This window comes from Balaenoptera musculus, chromosome 19 (genome assembly GCF_009873245.2).
Source record: "Balaenoptera musculus isolate JJ_BM4_2016_0621 chromosome 19, mBalMus1.pri.v3, whole genome shotgun sequence".
In the NCBI taxonomy this organism is placed as follows: Eukaryota; Metazoa; Chordata; class Mammalia; order Artiodactyla; family Balaenopteridae; genus Balaenoptera; species Balaenoptera musculus.
In genome coordinates this window covers 36,655,887-36,674,225 of record NC_045803.1, presented here as the reverse complement: position 1 = coordinate 36,674,225, position 18,339 = coordinate 36,655,887, and the positions used below count along the sequence as shown (strand labels likewise).

General features: G+C 37.2%; 1 protein-coding gene across 1 annotated transcript in view; it reads left to right on the top strand.

Annotated features, from left to right (window-relative positions):
* The window catches only part of CDH8 (cadherin 8), a 366,357-nt gene that overhangs the window by 88,396 nt on the left and 259,622 nt on the right, over window positions 1–18,339 (top strand). The window lies entirely within an intron of this gene.

Below are 18,339 nucleotides of genomic sequence, written 5' to 3'. Positions count from 1 at the left end.
AACAAGGACCTAGAAGAACTAAAAGAGCAAACAGACAATGATGAACAACACAATAAATGAAATTAAAAATTCTCTAGAAGGAATTAATAGCAGAATAACTGAGGCAGAAGAACGGATAAGTGAACTGGAAGATTAAATAGTGGAAATAACTACCGCAGAGCAGAATAAAGAAAAAGAATGAAAAGAATTGAGGACAGTCTCAGAGACCTCTGGGACAACATTAAACGCACCAACATTCGAATTATAGGGGTCCCAGAAGAAGAAGAGAAAAAGAAAGGGTCTGAGAAAATATTTGAAGAGTTTATAGTTGAAAACTTCCCTAACATGGGAAAGGAAATAATCAAGTCCAGGAAGCACAAAGAGTCCCATACAGGATAAATGCAAGGAGAAACACACCAAGACACATATTAATCAAACTATCAAAAATTAAGGACAAGGAAAAATTATTAAAAGCAGCAAGGGAAAAGCAGCAAATAACATACAAGGGAACCCCCATAAGGTTAACAGCTGATCTTTCAGCAGAAACTCTGCAAGCCAGAAGGGTGTGGCAGGACTTGTTTAAAGTGATGAAAGGGAAAAACCTACAACCAAGATTACTCTACCCAGCAAGGATGTCATTTAAGATTTGATGGAGAAATTAAAACCTTTACAGACAAGCAAAGGCTAATACAATTCAGCACCACCAAACCAGCTTTACAACAAATGCTAAAGGAACTTCTCTAGGCAGGAAACACAAGAGAAGGAAAAGACCTACAATAACAAACCCAAAACAATTGAGAAAATGGTAATAGTAACATACATATCAATAACTACCTTAAATGTAAATGGATTAAATGCTCCAACCAAAAGACATAGACTGGCCTAACGGATACAAAAACAAGACCCATATATATGCTGTCTACAAGAGACCTAGGGACACATACAGACTGAGAGTGAGGGGATGGAAAAAGGTATTCCATGCAAATGGAATTCAAAAGAAAGCTGCAGTAGCAATTCTCATATCAGACAAAATAGACTTTAAAATAAAGACTAATACAAGAGACAAAGGAGGACACTACATAATGATCAAGGGATCAATCCAAGAAGAAGATATAACAATTGTAAATATTTATGCACCCAACATAGGAGCACCTCCAGACATAAGGCAAATGCTAAAAGCCATAAAAGGGGAAATCGACAGTAACACGATAATAGTAGGGGACTTAAACACTCCACTTTCACCAATGGATGGATCATCCAAAGTGAAAATAAATAAACACAAGCTTTAAATGATACATTAAACAAGATGGGCTTAGTTGGTATTTATAGGACATTCCATCCAAAAACAACAGAATACACTTTCTTCTCAAGTGCTCATGGAACATTCTCCAGGATAGATTATATCTTGGGTCAAAAATCAAGCCTTGGTAAATTTAAGAAAATTGAAATCGAATCAAGTATCTTTTCTAACCACAACGCTATGAGACTAGATATCAATTACAGGAAAAAATCTGTAAAAAATACAAACACATGGAGGCTAAATAATATGCTACTAAATAACCAAGAGATCACTGAAGAAATAAAAAAGGAAATAAAAAAATACCTAGAAGCAAATGGCAATGAAAGCATGATGACCCAAAACCTATGTGATGCAGCAAAAGCAGTTCTAAGAGGGAAGTTTATAGCAATACAATCCTACCTCAAGAAACAAGAAACATCTCAAATAAACAACACCACCTTACACCTAAAGCAATTAGAGAAAGAAGAACAAAAAAAACCCCAAAGTTAGCAGAAGGAAAGAAATCATAAAGGTCATATTAGAAATAAATGAAAAACAAATGAAAGAAACAATAGCAAAGATCAATAAAACTAAAAGCTGGTTCTTTGAGAAAATAAACAAAATTGATAAACCATTAGCCAGACTCATCGAGAAAAAAAGGGAGAAGACTCAAATCGATATAATTAGAAATGAAAGTGGAGAAGTAACTACTGACTGCAGAAATACAAAGGATCATGAGAGATTACTACAAGAATCTATATGCCAAGAAAATGGACAACCTGGAAGAAATGGACAGATTCTTAGAAATGCACAACCTGCCGAGACTGAACCAGGAAGAAATAGAAAATATAAACAGACTAGTTGCAAGCACTGAAATTAAAACTGTGATTAAAAATCTTCCAACAAACAAAAGCCCAGGACCAGAAGGCTTCACAGCCGAATTCTATCAAACATTTAGAGAAGAGCTAACACCTATCCTTCTCAAACTCTTCCAAAATATAGCAAAGGGAGGAACACTCCTAAACTCATTCTACGAGGCCACCATCACCCTGATACCAACACCAGACAAAGATGTCACAAAAAAAGAAAACTACAGACCAATATCACTGATGAACATAGATGCGAAAATCCTGAACAAAATACTAGCAAACAGAATCCAACAGCACATTAAAAGGATCATACACCATGATCAAGTGGGGTTTATCCCAAGAATGCAAGGATTCTTCAAAATATGCAAATCAATCAATGTGATACACCATATTAACAAATTGAAGGAGAAAAACCATATGGTCATCTCAATAGATGCAGAAAAAGCTTTCGACAAAATTCAACACCCATTTATGATAAAAACCCTCCAGAAAGTAGGCATAGAGGGAACTTACCTCAACATAGTAAAGGTCATATATGGCAAACTCACAGGCAACATGTTTCTCAATGGTGAAAAACTGAAACCATTTTCACTAAGGTCAGGAACAAGACGAGGTTGCCCACTCTCACCTGTATTATTATTCAACATAGTTTTTGACGTTTTAGCCACAGTAATCAGAGAAGAAAAAGAAATAAAAGGAATCCAAATCGGAAAAGAAGAAGTAAAACTGTCACTGTTTGCAGATGACATGATACTATACATAGAGAATCCTAAAGATGCTACCGGAAAACTACTAGAGCCAATCAATGAATTTGGTAAAGTAGCAGGATACAAAATGAATGCACAGAAATCTCTTGCATGTCTATACACTAATGATGAAAAATCTGAAAGAGAAATTAAGGAAACACTCCCACTTACCATTGCAACAAAAAGAATAAAATACCTAGGAATAAACCTACCTAAGGAGAAAAAAGACCAGTATGCAGAAAACTGTAAGACACTGATGAAGGAAATTAAAGTTGATACAAAGAGATGGAGAGATACCATGTTCTTGGATTGGAAGAATCAACATTGTGAAAATGACTCTACTACCCAAAGCAATCTACAGATTCAATGCAATCCCTATCAAACTACCACGTGCATTTTTCACAGAAGTAGAACAAAAATTTTCACAATTTGTATGGAAATAGAAAAGACCCCGAATAGCCAAAGCAATCTTGGAAAAGAAAAATGGAGCTGGAGGAACCAGGCTCCCTGACTTCAGACTATTCTGCAAAGCTACAGTAATCAAGACACTATGGTACTGACAGAAATCTAGATCAATGGAATAGGGTAGAAAGCCCAGAGATAAACCCACGCACATGTGGTCACCTTATCTTTGATAAAGGAGGCAAGAATATACAATGGAGAAAAGACAGGCTCTTCAGTAAGTGGTGCTGGGAAAACTGGACAGTTACATGTAAAAGAATGAAATTAGAGCACTCCTTAACACCATACACAAAAATAAACTCAAAATGGACTAAAGACCTAAGTGTAAGGCCAGACACTATAAAACTCTTAGAGGAAAACATAGGCAGAACACTCTATGACATAAATCACAGCGAGATCCTTTTTGACCCACCTCCTAGAGAAATGGAAATAAAAACAAAAGTAAACAAATGGGACCTAATGAAACTTAAAAGCTTTTGCACAGCAAAGGAAACCATAAACGAGATGAAAAGACAACCCTCAGAATGGGAGAAAATATTTGCAAACGAAGTAACTGACAAAGGATTAATCTCCAAAATATACAAGCAGCTCATGCAGCTCAGTATCAAAAAAACAAAAACCCAATCCAAAAATGGGGAGAAGACCTAAATACACATTTCTCCAAAGAAGATATACAGATTGCCAGCAAACACATGAAAGGATGCTCAATATCACTAATCATTAGAGAAATGCAAATCAAAACTACAGTGAGGTATCACCTCACACCGGTCAGAATGGCCATCATCAAAAAATCTACAAACAATAAATGCTGGGGAGGGTGTGGAGAAGAGGGAACCCTCTTGCACTGTTGGTTGGAATGTAAATTGATACAGCCACTATGGAGAACTGTATGGAGGTTCGTTAAAAAACTAAAAATAGAACTACCATACGATCTAGCAATCCCACTACCGGGCATATACCCTGAGAAAACCATAATTCAAAAAGAGTCATGTACCACAAGGTTCATTGCAGCTCTATTTACAATAGCCAGGACATGGAAGCAACCTAAGTGTCCATCGACAGATGAATGGATAAAGAAGATGTGGCACGTATATACAATAGAATATTACTCAGCCATAAAAAGAAATGAAATCGAGTTATTTGTAGTGAGGTGGATGGACCTAGAGACTGTCATACAGAATGAAGTAATTCAGAAAGAGAAAAATACTGTATGCTAACACATATATATGGAATCTAAAAAAAAAACAAAGGTTCTGAAGAACCTAGGGGCAGGACAGGAATAGGGACGCAGACCTAGAAAATGGACTTGAGGACATGGGGAGGGGGAAGGGTAAGCTGGGACGAAGGGAGAGAGTGGCATGGACATGTATACACTATCAAATGTAAAATACATAGCTAGTGGGAAGCAGCTGCATAGCACTGGGAGATTAGCTAGGTTCTTTGTGTCCACCTATCCCCGTGGGATAAGGAGGGTGGGAGGGAGATGCAAGAGGGAGGAGATATGGGGATATATGTATACGTATAGCTGATTCACTTTGTTAAAGAGCAGAAACTGAAACACCATTGTAAAGCAATTATACTCCAATAAAGATGTTAAAAAAAAAAAAGAAAAAAAAGAGTTCCCAGTCTTGTTCAGACTTTTTGTGCGGTTGTTCATTTTTTGGATAAATCTTAAGAAGCAAAAGTACCACTATCAAGAAAGCCTTGTAATCTCCAAAACATTGGAGCAGGTCTTAGTGCACGAGGATGATTCAGCTTCCGTGTGTGTGTGTGTGTGTGTGTGTGTGTGTGTGTGTACATGTGGGATCTTAGGGGTTCACAGTGGGTGGTAGAAGCTTTAAAGTAGGGCCGTGGTCTCAAATTTTTTAGAGTCCTTTAACAGGTACTCTGATTTTGAAGATGTTAAAATCCATTCTGCCTGTGATTTATTAAAATGAAGGGAAATCACAAAGCATCCTTTGATTTAGCCACGTTTCTTTTCACATTTTACAGCCATTCATTCTACAGTTTTCCAAAGGATTTAAAAAAAAATAGGAGGAAATAATGAAACACCCCCCCCCCCACACACACACATACACACACGTAAAATCACCATGCCTGAGAAAGTTGTTAGAAAGTCTAGTTCTCTGTAAGCAGCTGGCTCCACCACCTTTTAGCAACATATTTCTCTTGATTCACACCAGCTGGTTGTTTCTAATTTGTCCTCAGTGTCTTGGAATAGCTATTTTCCTTGAAGCTAATCTCTCAGCCTTTGCCGATGACTCCTTGAATTTGGAATTCCTACAGAAGGTATTATTCCTCTTCAAGTTTCTGCTCTTAACTCTTAAATAAACTTAGCCTTCACAGCTGACCTTTGAGTAAGGATGCTCCCAGAGATTCACATCGCTTATGAGTTTAGGTAAGCTTTAGGGGTAAGAGTGGTGACATATCCGCATGGATAAACTTGAATCCCTGTCTTTTATCATGCATCTAGGTTCAAAATGAAATTGACTTTTTGGCAGGACTGATTGAGGTGTGAGCATCATGCCACCTACCGCCCCTCTCTGGGCAGTGATAGTAATTCTAATGGAGAAACAGACTTTGTGACCATCTAGATGCAAATTCTGTTAAAAAGATAGAGCACATTTCTCATGTACTATTGTAGTTAATCTTCACAAGCATCTTGAACGGTGGGTATTTTCATGTCTTCTTTAAAAAACATTTAAAGGAGGCTCAGAGAGCTTAAGCATGTGCTAATATCACATAGCTCATAGGAATAAAACCAGACCCAGATTGTGAAGCTCAAAAGCCAAATTTTCTTCCTAATGGATCTTAGTATCTAGTCCTCCACTGCAATAAATCTGATAAGCTTGCTTTTCTTTGAACCTATTTTCTTAGGTTTTGGACCATGTTTTCTTTTGTCTTTCTTTTAACATTGGTAGGACTTTAATTATGTGTGTGTGTGTGTGTGTGTGTGTGTGTGTATATATATATATAAAAACATTTTACTTTTATTTCTGTTTTTATATTATTGACAGACTCCTTAAATTGGAGAAGCCTAGTCTAGGAAATGAGGAAATCAGAACCATATCTGGAACATTGCTTCTATCGATTGTGAATATGTAGATATCAATATCTTTTAAACTATACGTGCTTTACATACATCTGATTCATTAAGTCTTCAGAACAACTTAATAAATGAGACACCAACATTATTCCTGTTTTAAAAGGAGAAGGAGTGAAAACTTAAATAATTTGGAAAAGGTGACACAGCCAATAAGGCAATATTCAAACTGCTATACTGAGTATCAAATGGACAGTGGCACCTCCTCCAGCAGTGTTTAGGAAGAAATGACTGAGAGCTCTTAGAGCAGAGGTTTATTTTTGTATTATAAGTATCTTAGTCCAAAGCTAACAAGAATTATAGATTCTATGGTAATCAACATTCAATTCATTTCTTGTCACTCTGTGCCTTTCAGTTGAGTGTTGCAAACACTTACCGGCCACTCAAGTGCTAGGGAATGTGGCATTACATGCTTTACACTTATTATTGTCTCATTCCAACCTCACAGTGCTCCTCTGAGGGAATGAGCAATGTTCTCAAAGCCTTCATTGTTCTCATCTGTAGAAGGAGAAAATAAGTAACTTCCCCAAAGAGGCTCACATATATACATATATATGTGTAGGGTAAACCAGGAATGCACATCCAGTTCTGCCTGATGTTAGAGCATCTGCTCTTTACCATTATGCTATGCTGTGTATGTCCTGTGTCTACCTCTCTCTATTTACATTTTTCCTCCACAGGCTTTGGTAACTTACCTCTCTTCTTTGGCTGACACTAACCCTGATTCCATTTTTATTGGTTCTCACTTAACTCTATGTTGCTTCGAGAATGAGATGAGGCATTCATTTATACAAAAGAAATCTTCTGTGGTCAGCCTCTGGGCTCCATAATATAATTTCACTTTCTATTTATTGTTTTACCACTCCCATTAAATTATGAGATCTGAGAAAAGGGGTTATGTCTCAAGTATATTTATACTTTTCAAACAAACAGTACGTGGAAAATAGAATAAACAGTCATTCAACAAACTTCTGTTGAGTGTCTTATATATCTGAATAAATCCAGTTCTCACCCAGATGTAGTGAGGGATTATTTGGTCAATGTATGCAGCTAGGTTTTGACTAAGAGTAGAATGGCCACTCTGTCAAAAGCTTAGTACCATCTTGGCATGAAACTGAGCTGCAAACAGCTATTCTGAATCCCAAGCTAATCTAGAGGACAGGAGGCATCCTCCAAATTTTATCTCTCTCAAGTGTCTACAGTCTAGACGATGGAAATCCATTTTACTACCACTGTGTTTGTCTCCATTCATTTGTTCTTTTGTTCAGCAATCTATTACACAGCACTTTATATTGGTGAGACACTCTCCCAGCCACCAACGTACAAACTAGCTAGACAGGTAAATCATCTACTCTCATGAAGCTCACGTTCTACTATTTGAGATTGGAGAGTAAGAAAATAAGATGAAACAGAGTCATGTAATGTAGAATGACTGGATGACTAGTTTGGTTTGTCTGGAAAATCTTTTCTGAATTAGCGATTTTTTTTTAAAGCTAAGATGTGAATGACAGGAAGTATCCATCCATGGATAGAAAAGAGGAATTAGTGCAAATGCCTTTAGCAGGGAACAAGATGAACTTGTTAGAGGAACAGAAACTAATGTAGGGTGGCTGAGGAGTGGTGAGCTAGGAGTACAGTATTATGAGATCAAGTTGGAGTGTAAGATCAAGGTCAGTTAGTAGGTTCTCATGGATTGAGATAAGGTGTTTAGCTTATTTTCTAAATGTGTTCTAAATGTGTTAGGTGAGTATTGAAGAATTTTAAACTAGGGACAACAACATGTTATATACATATTTTGAAATATATATATATTTCAAAATAATCACTCAGACAGTGATATGTAGATAGGGTTTTAGGGAGATAAAAGTGGAAGAGGGGAGAGACCATTTAGGTGACCCTTATGTGGGCCAATCAAGGGATGATATTTCACTGGTCTGAGGATGTGGGTAACAGTGGAGATGAGGAAACAGGACAGTTTAGGGATATTGTTTAGAGGATGTGGCAACACTTCATTTGGATATAGAACTTATGAGAAGAGAGGGGACCAGGAGGACTTCTAGGTTTTTGCTTTGAACAATTGGGTAGACGGTGTTGCTAATTCCTGAAATGAGGAGCGGGTTGTGCGTAAAGGAGAGTTCAAGGGATTGAGGGTTCTGCTTGGGTCATGGTGACACTGAGATTTCTTTGGAGTATGTATGTGGGACTGTCAAGCACAATGTTGGATATATGAGTCTGGGGTCTAGAGGCAGATCTTTCACAGAACATGCTCATTTTGAGGCTATTGCCATTGAAGTAAATGCAGAAGATAGGATGAGATCCCCTAAGTAGAGTGTGTAAATAGAGAGAGAAGATTGAGGACAGGACTTCAGGAGGGAACTCCAGCCTTCTGAGTTCTGGAAAAGGAGGGTGCATCTGTGGAGGCGAGGAAGAGTATAAGCCTGGAAAGTGAAATGTTTTGGACATCAAGAAAAAGAAAGTGTTTCAAGGAGAATATGACTCTTTGTTTTACTTGCTGTTACCTTTATTTTAATGAAAATCATTTGGAGTCAAAGCAGGAGCTATTTGAAGAGTGCTCTGAGGAAATCTTAACTTCCCAAAAAGGAAAAAGAAAATAATAAAAGGTATTGGCTGCATTTCTAGGTCACCTCTGGAAATTCCACCGTACAACCAAGACTGTCTTTTAAGGCTGCTCATGAATAAAATGAGAACCAAAGATAAATGCAGTCGGCCTCAATTGCTTATTTTTCTTATGGATTATGTTATAACTCTTTGAAAACAGCGTTGCATTACTGTAAAATTACTGTGTATTTTTCTTTGTCAAGTTTAACCTGATGGAGTTCTATGGGCCTTTCAAACGGTACAAGATGAATATGCTCGCTTGTGACTCCCTGATTTACCAACATTTTCTCACTATTAGTTTATCATTATTACCATTTTTATTATCATTATTATGCATGTGTTTCTTTTGTCCTTAAGATCTGAGACTCCTAAAAACTTAAATTTGTAATTCTTGAAAGATAGAAAAGACAGGGAAGAAGGCATTGCTTGGGGTGTTCTATATGGCATCTTCTTGCCAAGAAGTTGCTGTTGAATCAGCCGTGGTTACATCAGACCCAGAGAGACATTAGGGATTCCAGCAGCCTCTGTTCTGGGCCTTTTCTTTTTTTTGGAAGATAAAACAACCCATTAGCATAGCTCTCCCCAACAAGGCTGTAAACTCTGGCCCTGGTGAGGAGCACACATATTCAGAAGCCAATTCAGGCTAGTAATGAGATCTTTAATGTGCAAATAAATATTAGATGGGGCAAGGAGCACAGTAAGATCCGATCCTTTGGTGACTCGTTTATGTTGATGCTCACCATTTGACGTAAGAAAGATGGAGTAGGAGATAAAGGGTAGATTTATTATTTTTAATATGTTCTTCATTTATGTAAAAGAAATCTATGAACTATCCAAGAAATATAACTCAAGGACTGACTTTTAGTTTCTCTTTGATGTTTATTATTTGTGATGTGGTAAAATTGGTGAATTAATAAAGAGCTATGCTAAGCAAGGGAATTCACCTCTTTTATGGGAGTTGCAAGAGAAGTGTTGGGAGGAGGCGGATGTTTTATGAGCCACACATTTCAGGTTTGAATCCCTGTCCCATCATTTAAAGTCAGTGTTCTCTTGCACAAGTTTCTTCTTAAACTCTTGGAGTCTCAGCTTCTTATTTATGCAACGTGACACTTATGTTCCTGAAAATGACAGATATTCAGTTAGTGACAGTTACTTACAATGTTGTTTCACATCTTTCTCCAAATTGCTAAACCTTTAACCTTTTTCTCTAACTTTATAAGTAGCAGGAGAGGCAGATCTGTTTGCATAGCCCATCATTTTCACATTATGGTAGGGCTTAGTATTTAGCTTTTTGGTATTAAAGTCAATTACCAATGATTTATTAGCTACTAGGAAGGTACAATATAAATAATAAACTTGAAGGTTATAGATAAATTATGTTTTTAACTGGAATGCTAATAAATTGTCATGTTATGAGATAAGTAGCTGTATTCTTCAAACCTCAGAGTAAAAGTTACCTGATGAAAATTTTCCCAATGATGGCACAAATTAAACTTAGCTGTCAGAATAAAATCTGAAAAGGAGGAAAAATAATGATTCCCCATCTCCAAATATAGTTTATTTGAATTTAGAATTATTTCTACAAATCTATACCATAATAGATCACCTAATCAGAAAGATTAGGTGGTAATAAACTTTTCCCCAAAAACTTTTTTCTCCTTTAGATAGGAAAGCCATATTGTGTTTGCAGATATTCCCTGAATTGAAATCTGTGCCTTAATTCTTTTTTTTTTTTTTTTAGTTTATTTATTTTATTTATTTATTTTTGGCTGCATTGGGTCTTTGTTGCTGCATGTGGACTTTCTCTTGTTGCGGCGAACAGGGGCTACTCTTCGTTGCGGTGCGCGGGCTTCTCATTGCAGTGGCTTCTCTTGTTGCGGAGCACAGGCTCTAGGTGTGTGGGCTTCAGTAGTTGTGGCTCATGGGCTCTAGAGTGCAGGCTCAGTAGCTGTGGTGCATGGGCTTAGTTGCTCCACGGCATGTGGGATCCTCCTGGACCAAGGCTCGAACCCGTGTCCCCTGCATTGGCAGGCGGATTCCCAACCACTGCGCCACCAGGGAAACCCTGTGCCTTAATTCTTCTTGGGAACAAGTTGAATTGTTATGATAAGTGGAAGCATCTTTTCATACCTCTTCAATTTTCTGGCTTCAATACCAATATCTGTATTGAAGCGCAGTTCTAAAGAGTGTTCAGTATTTGACAAATAGCATCACCTCTAGGGATTGAGAAACTCAGAATCTGAAGAAGGGATTAGTGCCTCATCCTACATGAGGTCTTTGTTGAGTTCTTCATCTTCTTGGCTTTCTTCTTTCTGAGTGACAGAAAGAAATGTTTATGCAGTACAACTGCATGTAATAGTATAATGACTATTATTTATTAAATGCTTACTAAATAGCTGGCACAATGCTAAATATTTTACATGTATTATCTCATTCAATCTTCACAAACAATGCTAGGAGATCTGAACTAGCCTCATCTCGATTTCAGAGGAGCAAATTGCTGAAGGTCATGCAGTATACAGATACTATTAGAGCTGAAAACACAAGCAGTCTACTGCATGTTACCTCAATTCAGTCCTGCCTCTTTTCTACAAAAACCCATTGGGAAGGAAAACCCCATGGAGATAATGATCTTTGGACATTTGAGTGATTTTGCTTACCTGTGATTTTCAAAGAGGTTACCAGATGGATGTGTGTCATGTTGCTGTTCCCAGCTTAACTGTTTGCTCTTACCTTACATTTTAACATTACTCCTGGTACGAATGATTTACTAACACTAACATTTAGGAGGTATATTTGCAAATTGCAGAGATGTGGCCAAAGAACAGGGCCTCTGGTTCTGTATTATGCAGAGGAAAGAAGAAAACAGGCATATATATCTCCTTTAGTCAGAGAGACATGCCAGCAGGAGTGGGAGTGAGGCGGGGCTCCTCATTAATATCTAACTGCAAGGAATGGTTACTTCCAATTTTATGGTATTCTTCTCCCTGAATGAACTATTGCAGTTCTGAATGACTGGTAAGAACATGGAAATCATGTATATTGTAAAATAAGTGTCATTTGGGATAACAGTAATTAATTCTCTCCTTATCAACTCGTCTACAGCCACTGATGTATTACATAGATCTGGGCTTCATTAGGAAGTGGTGAAATATATACTGAATGAAATCATTTTATATATGATTTGGGGAATTTTTTAAAAATCTCCATTACTTTATCTCGATGACTCAACATGAGGTGTTGTAATTTTCCAGGAGATGAATGAAATACTGAATTGTGCCATTAGTCTATTTTAAAGGAATTTAATTCCATTAAATTTAATAATATTTAGTACTTATAGAGTACCATCTCCTTTGAAATGGAAACATTAACTGCTATAATTAATCCTCCTAGCACTTCTCCAGGCTAAAAATAGAAAAAGAAATAAAGAAAGCAATTAGGAACTGGTGTGCCCTTGATAAAAGAAGGAAACACAATTAGATGTTCAGCCTCTGACTCAGGACTCCTGGGTTCAGATAATGCCCGGAGAAGGTTTTTTTCTTTAGGGAGGGGAGCAGTTCACTTCCTAGGAATTGCAGGTTATACCTAAAGCTTGATTAGTTGGGAGAAGATATCTAGGTCCCTTTACAGACATTGTAAATAAAGCTCTGTCATTAGCAAAGGTTTGAAAACAGATGACACCATGGGCACCTCTTCACACTGAAATGCTGTAATTTTTTCACTCTGTGAAAAATTTGACTATCATTTGTCTGCTGTTCACTTTCTCCTCTGGCTTACGCCACTCTTTCAGGGTCTGAGAACAGGTGTGTGTATGGGGTGGGGGATATGGAAGTTAACAGATAGTAGACAGAAAGATTGTTTCTTTGGTCACTGGTGTCCACTGTAAGACACATCATCTCTCAATCGAACTGTATCTCAAATTGATCAGTTTGATTCTTTCTAAAACATGCATCTGAGCATTCCCTAGTGTCCTTCAGTTGTTTCCTTCTGTCTTCAAGATCAAATCCAAGCTCCTTTCCATGGCACAAAACATGTCATCATAAACAGCCTCTTCCTGTTCTTCGTCTCCCAGTCTTTGAGGACTATAAGCCCAGAACCATGTTTTAAAGTTTCATGTGTGTACGTATGCTGGTTAAAAAATCCGATTGCATTAGTGGGAAGCCACCCACTAATTACACTTGGAAAAGCTATGTTCCACACAGGAGCAGCATAACAGTGGTTTTCAATCCAAGTAAACATTAAAATTACCTGGGAGGCTATAAAAAATACCAATTCCTGAGTCCTGCCACAATCTATGAATTCAGAATTTAAGGAAATGGTACCTGGGCCTTGGTATTTTACAAAATCCCCCAGAGATTCGTGGTTTCAGTTTGCATCCAAATTTTAAAACCACTTCAAGATAATACAATAATGTAATAAAAGGAATATTGTCTAGCAGTTAAGAATAAGGGCTATGAAATTAGACAACCCTGAAGTTCTTAATGTGTTCTTTTTTTAATTAATTCTTTATTGGAGTATAGTTGATTTACAATGTTGTGTTTGTGCTGTACAGCAAAGTGAATCAGTTATACATATACATATTTCCACTCTTTTTTAGATTCTATTCCCATATAGTTCATTACAGAGTACTGAGTAGAGTTTCTTGTGCTATACAGTAGGTTCTTATTAGTTACCTATGTTATATATAGTAGTGTGTATATGTCAATTCCAATCTCCCAACTTATCCCCACCTTGATAACCATAAGTTTGTTTTCTACATCTGTGAGTCTATTTGTTTTGTAAATAGGTTCATTTGTACCATTTTTTAGATTCTACATATGAGCGATATCATATGACATTTGTCTTTCTCTGTCTGACTTAATGTGTTCCTTAAATGAATTTTTAATTCAATATTTATTTAGAGCCAGAGCAGGACATTGCAAATGCTCAGAGGAGTAGGACCCTGGTGGCAGTCCTCAGATTTGTCTCTTCTGCTCTGAGCAGTTAAGCTCTGGATCTCCATACTCATATCCCACTCAGCAAGAGAAAAAGCCTTCTGATGAACTAGACCTAGCTCCCTTAGATACCAGTAGAGTGATAATTCATTAACACTTGAACATGCCTCTTTGGGAGGGAGGTCAGGTTCCCACTTCAGGTAACTTCTCACATTACTCTTTCCAGCCACATACATCATCTCCCTGAAGGGATTGTGATAGATCTAGTGTTTCTCCATCTCGTTAGAAAGCCAGTGATATTTTGGCAATCTTTATCTACTAGCCTTCGATGCGAGGATTAAATTAAGCAGCAGTAATACGGCATAGTATTTGACAGTGTTAAATGTTCAATACATGTTGACTGTTATTATTTTCATTTCTAGCACTCTGTATCTGTTTACCTGAATGCCTCATAACTCTGTGATTCTCTCATTATTCATTATTTCTGAAATGACATTTTCTTCTCTTTCAAGGGAAACATAAAATGTGAGAGCATGTTTGGAAATACTTAAGTATTTAAATACTTAAACATGTATGTAAATACTTAAAAAGTGTGTAAGTACTTAAACATACTTTAAGTATTTACAATGTAATGGGCACTGTTATAAGACCTTTATATGTATATTTAGCTTATTTAATTCTTATACCTATGGATGATTCTTGCTATTACCCCCATTTTAGAGATAAAGACACAGAGTCACTAAGAGGTTATGTAGATTTCTTAAGGATGCACGTAGTATGTGGTGGGCCTAGGATTTGAACTCAGGAAGTCTGATTCCAGATCTTGTGCTATGAATCTTCACAACACCTACTGTCTCATCCTACTAAGATCCAGCTTTCAAGTGTCATGACTGTATGAATCTGTCATAGACACCCGCCTCCTCTAAAGAACATGATCCATTTTCTCCACTGTCTCCTATACAGACTAAAAATATATCTATGATGCTATACCGCATGCATTTTTTTTTTCTCAAGGAAAATATAGTCCATTAGAGGAGCACACATGTGTCTTATTTATTTATGTGTCTTTAGTTCATAGTAAAATGTCTGATGTATTCTAGATGCTCAACAAATATTAATAATAGAACCAAAGAGAAAAATGGATAAGGAACTCACAGGAAAAAAATGTAGAAGGAAAATTATATCCATGTCTAAGAAATATGAGTTTACTTCCTTCCTCTCCCATCAAAGGTAGACAAGTATGAATTTGTGGTCAGGATGGGGAAAGAGGTGAGGACATTTAAATGTATATTTCCATTCTTCATGCTGCAGGAACAGTTCTCGATACATATTTTCAATTATATACCACTGCCATTCATCACTTCTAAATCCCTCCATTCAGAATTTGTCTGCATAAAGCTGTATTTGGGCCTAATGGAAATTTAATAAAAATGTGTAGGATGATTCATATGAAATAATACGATGACTGTATTTTTCTAGTTTTGTACATACATAAATATCTTAAAGCTTATTGATGCATTCAAAACAGGATAGCTATATCCTACTGTGACATTTATTGTGTTTGTTTAAAGCATGTAGACTGCAACTGCTCCACTTCTGACTCTTCCAAGGTTAGCCTGCAGGATGTTGGTGAATTTTCATCAATAATGTCATCTAATGCTCAATCCGTACGTCATCATCTCCTCCCTCTGATGTAAGGGTGGCATTCCCTGTGGCCATGGGTTTTAATGCAAAACATGACTGGTTAGTTGATATTAGTGTTAACAAATTAAAAATATTTCCTGTAGACAATGCTTTCAGCAGTTTTCTGTCTGGGCTGCTTACTTTGGACTTGGCATGGGATCTAACTTAGGAGTCATGTCTCGAGGTTGCAATTATTGCCCGAGAAGCTGAAGCTCACATTTTTATCCTTGAAAAGCTTCAGGTGACAAGCAGACTTAAATTCTCTGGTGATTTTAATGCTTGTGATCATCCGATAATTCTACAAGCGTGTCTTGAATACCAACAATACGCTAAGTCGTGTGCTCACTGCCAAGGATACAAAGATGAGTGGGAGGCAATCAGGAGTTCAGATACATTTGGGAGGAGGGAAAGAGTCCTGGTACCCATAATGAAATAATAATAGCTGCAGCTTCCACTGATGAATTGGTATATACCAGATATTTACCTCTCAGAGTTCTATTATTTGACGTCATATTTTTCCATCTGAATAATTGACATAGAGAGAAGTAAATGATTTTAAGATTAAATAAATAGCATATGCACCGAATCACACATAGGTGATCCACAACCCATATCCTTAACTGATAAGATACAAAAGAGTATAGTGTTCTTCCTGAATTCTAATATTAAGTTTTCCCTTGTTTTTATCCCTCAATTTATACTAACTAGTACAGAGCTACCACTTACTCAGCGGATCAAGGAAGCGTTTTGCAGTCAGCTGCGAGTGAGGGCTTGAAGGATAGCTGGGAGTTTGTTCAGATTCCCAGGTGCATCCTGTATTTCCCTTCTAAACTCTCTTTCTGAGCCATGTTGCTCCCCACCCCCACTGGTGTGCCTGGGGTGTCCACGAGACAGGACCTCAGTGTTCTAGATATTGAGAATACTAAACACAAAACCTGTTTGGCTTTGGCTCAATCTGGGCACCACTCAGTGATTCTAGAAAGTGTGAGCTGAGGCAGCTTCATTCATTCAGGTGTTATCTTCTTATTTTGTGCTGTATGCCAGCACCATCCAAACACACATCTGCCACTGATCCAATCTAAGTACGGTAGATGATTTCTGCCTTGAGTTAAGCAGTATTATCTTTACAGTCACAGGTTTTAATGGGTTAGTTGCCCTCTCCATTCAGAGAAAAATAAATCGACACATTTTAAAATTGTCCTCTCTGTACCACTTAAAATTAATTTGTGTATCTCTCTTTGGGAAACACAGAGCTAATGCAAAATATGCTGGACCGTATGAGATCTTAAAGGAGGAGAAGATGTACTGGAACTCTGTCCTTTTTGCCACATGTAAAAGTTGCAAAAGAAATAAAACAAAAAACCCGGGCATGGAGCATTAATTAATACCCCCACTGATATTTTATCCCAATAAATATTTCTTAAATTTCATCATGCCTTTCCATTTTTCCTGTTACCACCCTAAGCCACATTTCCTTCCTTGCTTGCCTGATTTATTTCACCGTGTATTTTTTAAAATTTGATTTCTAAAAATTTCTTTCCTGAGCTCAAGATCACACTCTTTCAATTTTCCACATTGCAGTGTGAGTGATATTTTAAAAATACGTGTCTGGATATGTTACTGTCCTGATCTAAATCCTTCATTAATTTCTCTGAACTCCTTTGGGTAAAAGTCTAATATCCTTTATGTATCTATAAGATGCCCACAAACATAATACCACCGCCTACGATTTCAACCTCTTCTCTTGTCACTTTTCTCATTATCCTCTGCTTTCGTCACTCTCATTATCCTCATTATCCTCTCTGTCCTCTGGATTTATTCTGATTTCTTGAAACTATTCAACTAATATTGATCCTCTTAGTTTGGTATACAATGCAGTTGATTGCAAAGAGAAAGAGCTTTGGACCTGGATTCAAATTTCTCTTTAGATTCAGTTTCTCTTTGTCTATGTTACTGTTTATTTCAAAGAGAGATGAGGAGGTCTCACTCTCAGGATTATTATGAATAAGAAAGAAGGCAACAACCACCTTAGTAAATGTAACTTATTTCTTATAAGAGTAATTGCTCATCATTTTCACCTTCCAAAGAACAGATTCTGCCTTGCTATTCAAAGTGGGTCCCCTGGGCTCCCTAGATCACAACATCAGTGTCTCCTGGGGGCTTTTTAGAAATGCAGGGCTTCAGACTGCATGATAGACCTGCTGAATCAAAATCTGCATTTTAACAAGATTCCCCAGATAATATAGGTACGCACTGGGATCTTATTTCCTAACAGCTGGTGATATTTCATAACTGCTGTTGCTTTCTTTTGTAGATTTCAAATCAAGCCATCATGTCCAATAGGATGTATGACACTGAGGGCAGGGAGTATCTCTGACTTATTCATTGTTATATCCCCAGGGTTTAGAACAATGCATTCAATAACTTAAAAAAATTAGTAGTAGGTCCCAGAAAATAAGTTGGGACACGATTTTCACCACCCCGAACTTACTGTTATATCCTAATCCCGATCACTCTAAGTCATTACATAAGCGTGGCATGATATTCAAGGACACTGTATATATCAAAACTCAAATGACTCCAGATTTATTTTTCCCCAGAGCATAAAAAGTGGAGACTATTTGGGGAAGCACATACACATACCCCAAATATATTTTTGAAGCAC